Source organism: Pogona vitticeps, chromosome 6 (assembly GCF_051106095.1).
Source record: "Pogona vitticeps strain Pit_001003342236 chromosome 6, PviZW2.1, whole genome shotgun sequence".
NCBI classification, from domain to species: domain Eukaryota; kingdom Metazoa; phylum Chordata; class Lepidosauria; order Squamata; family Agamidae; genus Pogona; species Pogona vitticeps.
In genome coordinates, this window is record NC_135788.1 from 47,900,882 (window position 1) to 47,906,684 (window position 5,803).

The following is a 5,803-nucleotide window of genomic DNA, read 5'->3' on the forward strand; positions in this document are numbered from 1 at the left end:
ATTGCTTGCAACTTGGCTGCTGAGACCACCCAGATATGATCAAGATAGCCCTCAGAGGTTTTGGGGGGCTGAGACAGGCTTGGCCCTCTTGTCACATCCGGGGGTGCCGCTGGGACAGGCTCTTGTTCAGGGGAGGCGGGACAGGCTCTGGGTGTGCCAAGAGAGGATTGGTTGGCCCTCTTGGCACATTTGGGAGTGCCAGGACAGGCTCTTGGTGAGCCAAGAGGGTTGGCTGGCCCTCTTGGCACATTCGGGGATGCCAGGACAGGCTCTGGGTCTGCCCCAATCAAAGGCTGTCTCCGCATCACCCCATTATCACTATATCACCTGGTTTCCAATTGCAGAGCTGATGTGGTTCATTTGCCAGGCAGGAGTTCTCCCCTCCCATTCAGGGAGACAGAAGGTGAACAAACAGCCCGCCGGGACTATGTGACCCAGCAGGCAGTCAGGGAGGCAGGAGGTGAAACAAACTTAGCCCGCTAGGACTACGTAACCCAGCAGGCAGTCAGGGAGGCAGAAAGTAGAACAAACTTAGCCCGCCGGGAATACGTAACCCAGCAGGCAGGCAGGCAGAAGGTGGAACAAACAGCCCACCAGGACTATGTCACCCAGCAGACAGGCAGGCAGGCAGGCAGGCAGGTACGACTTGGTTGGAACTTGGCCTGAGGAGGCGACTTGAATCGGCAGCTGGAGTTGGGGCATGTTTACAGGCCAGCAGGCAAGTAGGCAGGTCTTTTTTTTAAGGAGGACTGGAGGGTGCAGGTGGGCAGGCAGGCAGGCGGTGTGTTAAGGGAGAGACTGTCATTGGAACCCTACCTCTTTGGGCTCAGTGAGGGGAAGCCCAACAAGGGAAATTTCACCTTGATGAACGACAGTCTCTCCACAGTAACGGGATCCAAACGTGAGTGGCGTGGTCAGAGTATGTCTCCGAGATGGGAAAACTCGCGCTCGCTTTGGACACTGGTGGGGGGGGATGGAAAGGAGGTCCATGGACACATTGGACAGCTCCGGCCAGATGACTATATTCCTAGCCCAGTAAAGGAGGAGATCTGACTGGTGGGGCTGAGGGGGCTCAGCCAGATATTCCCACGCCATTATCTCTGCCGAATCATCCTCAGCCAGCTGTCTTTCCACTGAGGCAAGTGGCAAGGTCACCACAGAGCTCCAGTAATGTCGGTGGGTGAATGGAGCCTTCACCTGGTGTAGTCCTTCCCTGTGGTTCAGGCAAACCACCTTGCCCCTCGTAGCCTGACGTTCCTGTTTCCCCACGCAAACGTTGTGCCCCTAATGCCCTGCAGACCTCAGTGGAGAGCTCTGTTCTCCACTCCTCGAGGTCTGAGGTGTGTGCTGCCAAGCCCCCCTTGATTCGAGCATCACACAGGCAGGCCATTCGGTAAGCTCTGTCGCTGTAGACAGGATGGAGTCACTTCTCTACACCTGCCTGCAACCTCTTCACCAAAGCCCTGGTCCGTGGAAGGAGGGAGGATCCTGCTGCTGCAGCAGTCTCCAGGGACGGATCAAGGGGATGACCTGCCCCAGGCTTCCCGTATAACCACACAAGATACCTGTGGTTTCCAGGAAGGGCTTGAGCACCTCCACCATCTGGGAGAGGGCCAGCCAATCTGTGGCACTGATGCCCACCTCTCTCCCCCTGGGCAGAATGGGCATGGAGGACATTATGTTCTCCAAAACGGCCTTCTGCTCCACCAGGTGGGACACCATGGTGTAGGTGGAGTTCCACCTGGTGGGCAGGTCTATCAGGACAACGGAGGTCTACTGACCCAACTCCTCCTGCCTCTCACACATCTGGTAGGCAGCTTTCAGGCTTCAGGAGAAGTGGCCCACCAGTTGGCGGCATTGCTGCAGGAGTGCCCACGTCTCCTGGATGCCTGCATCCCACTTGGGCTTGACGTGGTTACCCAGGCCAAGGGCATTGCCGCACCACAAGGTGTAATTTCTGTGCCATGCATACGATGCCCTCAAAGCCCGTCGTGTTTAATTCCACCAACATGTTCCGCCCCACATTTGTGACCATGTGGTCATGAGTCACCTCCCCCTCCAGTGCCCACTCCTGTAGAGCCGACAGGAACTCATTGGCAATGTTCCTCCCTGTCACCTGAGCTTGCATGTGTCATGCCTGCAGCAGAACGGACCTGTAGCCTGGGGACTGACAAGAGCCTCCCCCTGCGGCCCTGTCGCAAATGCCCTGCCACTACTCAAGTCCTCTGGTTGCCACCAGTGGGCTGTGAATGAGAGGTAACCATGCTGACTTCCGCTCCACGGGTCCACCATGAAGTGCACCTTGCACCCCTGTAGCCATGAAAAATGGTCACGGACCACCTCCATCACTGAGTCATAGAGCAAGGGCAATACTCTAGAACTGAGAGTTCTCTGTGAGGGGAGGTTGTACCAGGGGGCAAAAAAAATGTAGCAACTGTTGGAAGGCTTGGGATTCCATGACAGACAGTGGAAGTCTGAGCAGGGTGATTGTCTCGCGACAAGATGAGTGGCTGCCTGCTGGGCCTTGCCCTTGGACTGTCAGCTGAGGGTCATGGCGGACCCAATGGGTGCCACTTCAGGAAGCGTGGCCTACCTCATGCTCCCGGCCCCAGAAACCCCTGTGGTTGCCCTTTTGAAAGGAGGTGCCTCCTCCTGCCTCCCCTGGAGCTGCTGTTTTCCCTCTCCCAGACAGCATGGATAAAGTGCCTTCCCTGGACAGGAGCCTTGGGTGGTGCCTCTCCAGATGTTGGCAGAGGATGGTGGAGGACAGATGCCTGGGGTCTGACCCCATCTGGACCACCCCAAGGCAGGTATTGTAGCGTGCCAGCTGTGGGTCATCGCTGAGCGCCGTGAAATGATCCCACATGGCCCCTCTGCCATATCTGCCCAAACGAGGACCCACCTCCTGCCCCTGACTGCTGGCCTGGGAAGAACTCTGTGTCCCAGAGGTGCTGCTGGTCTGGGAGGAGGGAACAGATGACTCTGGGGATGAGGGTGGGCGGCGCTGTGAAGCCTGCCCTGTCGTTACTGGTTCCAAATCGGACAGCGGATCTTCTGAAACCAGTAACTCCTCAGATTCCTCTAGGAAGAGGAGCGGCAGTTCTTTCAGCAACTCTGGAAGCTTTGGTTCCCTGCCTGCCTGCAAGGCCACCGGAGGAGGAACAGTGGCAGCACTGGTGGTTATCGCAGACGTGGTTGTGCACCTGGTGGTCATGATGATGGTGCTGCTACCTAGCCTGTGTAGCTTCACAGCCTTCTTCCCCTTGGATTGCCCCTTTATTTTCCCTTCATTTTCTACTGCCTGTCTAATAAAACCAACTAAACAAATAAAGCAATGGAGATTGAGGAAGGGAACTAATAGAGTGTATAAATTTTATTTTTAGAATGATGGTGGTGTAGTTCTTTTACTAAAAACATGACCTGCCTGCCTAAACAAAGCCCCCCCCAGTATAATGTAGTTAGGAAAATTCACACACACACCACACACACACACACACACACACACACAAACACACACACACACACACACACGTGTTTTAGAAGAAAAAGGAATGATGTATCCAGCAACCCAACAAATATCCTGAGAGACAGAAGCCTCTTTTGAAAAATGAATATAAAGGAAAAGAGACTCCACAGTCAGACAACGACAGCCCCCCCCCACTGGATGATACACACACACACACAAGCCTCCAGGGGGAAAAAAAGGTCTGATTGATTTGAATTTGAAATGAAATTAAGCCTTTCCGAAGAAGTAGCCTAAGTTACCTGAAATCCCTCCCCAAATTCCCAGTAAAGTTGATGATGATTGATGATTGATGAATGATGATGAAAAAGAAAAATATAAGTCTTTGTTTTGCTGCCGCAAAAGTGAAACCGCAAGAGCACCAGCAAGCCAGCGAGCAGCAACTGTTCTCACTCCGGAGAGCATGAACAGAAGTGCGCAATGCCTGGAGTCATTGTGAGATGTCTGAAAGTTTCACAAGCACCACAGCACTTTCTGGCAACTTTCACATACATCTGCAGTTAAAGCTAGACGAGCACCTAGTAGAAACATGGGGAAGTATTAGACAAACGCCCAGTAGGAAAACAAACTGCACATTAGCCTAGCTCATTTTGAGAGCAAGGGTGAACAGCTTTGCTCGGCCCAGACCAAGCTTCTGTAGCTCCCTCACGTTGCAAGGCTCCCTACAACACATCTTTTGGCAGCAAATCTCAAAAAGCCCTTAAAATAGGTAGGGAATTATCTTGGAGTTCCGTTTGCAGTCTCACATGCTGCCTGCAGTTTATGTTATTGGGAGGGACTTTTCTGGGCTGGGGTGATTATCTATTTATCTAGCACTAACCAATTGTTCCTTCTAGCCTTTGAATTCCAAGAGAGCCCCACCCCTCTGCGGAGTGTTCTTTTCCCTCTGTGTAGTCTGTTGGTGACAGTAGTTTGCTGTTGATCTGTTCAGTTGATTGCTGTGTATGAGTGCAGTAAAGAAAGCAGCATACACAAGTCGGCAGTTTCAAGCAAAGTAATGTTTTTTTTCTCTTTCAATTACAAATGTCTCAGAGTGAGCCGCTGAGATTTGAAGTACTGTATCACTTAATGAGAAAGGGGTGGTGGACTTTGAGGAATTTGTAGCTACTGTACTCTCCTCTGTAGATTTCTGTAGTTCTACTGCAAAATTCTGCAACAAATTCTTGATTTAAAAGGGGTTTCCTGGTCAGTTCAGACGAAAGGAGGCTTTTGGCCAGTGTCCTGTGGTTTAAATGTGGAAGCCCCTTAGAAACAAACAATTCATGTTTGTTTTGAATGGTGTGGCATTCAGCTCTGCTCTCACCTGTCCGTCACAGCTGGGCAGGGGAACTTCAGCCAATGAGAGGACGGAGGGTGGTGCAGAAGTGGGAGGAGCTGGGTTATATAAGGTGTGTGTGATGTGTGAGAAGGGATCAGATTGAGTTTGAAAGATGAGTGATTAGAGAGATTGATAGAGAGTGAGAAAGAGCCTGTCAGTGAGGGAAAAGTCTGTGTGTGCTAGTGTCTTATAAACAGTGATTGACAAATTGATTTTATACCTGTGATTTACTCCTTTTATTTTGTGTAATCAATAAACACTTTATTTGTTTTGAAAGAAACACTTGTCCTTGTGATTTAAAGGATAGGTTGGTGGCAGCAGTTTTGGTGAGAGGTAGTGAGCACTCTTAGAGGCCTGGATTGGTAGAGGCTTGAGAGTGGCCTGCTACAAATGGCTTTTTGTGAGTTGCTACCAACATTTGGCAGAATTATTAACCACCAAATTTCAGCTGCACAATTGATGGGGGAATTCAAGGGAATGCAAATGGCCTTGGAGCCTCAAGTTTTAAGAGGATCTGAGCCGGCACAAAATGGCATCTCATTCTAGAATACAATCCACCTACTCATGACATCGACATATCAGGATATAAAAGCCAAGATGGAAAATCAGTAGGATACAGTCTGAAAGAACTGAGATGTCCTGTCCACAGTGCCTGGAGACCACCCTAGTGAATTGCCTACAACCATCTCTTCGCCTTAGCTGATTCTGCAGTTGATTCTAGCACCTATCGACATGGGATATAAACACATATCACCAATTAACATATATCAACATGCAATATGAGATCGTCTCGCTGCTCCATACCTCCAATCTCATAAAAGCCTTTGTCTTTCTCCTTCCCTACTGTACTTCTTTTGTAAAACATGGGGATCACATAACCCAACACCAGCAATTTTCTCCACTACTGTAGCACAAAATATTTGAACACAGAAGGATATTTTCAACTCTCTGGTTCAATGGCT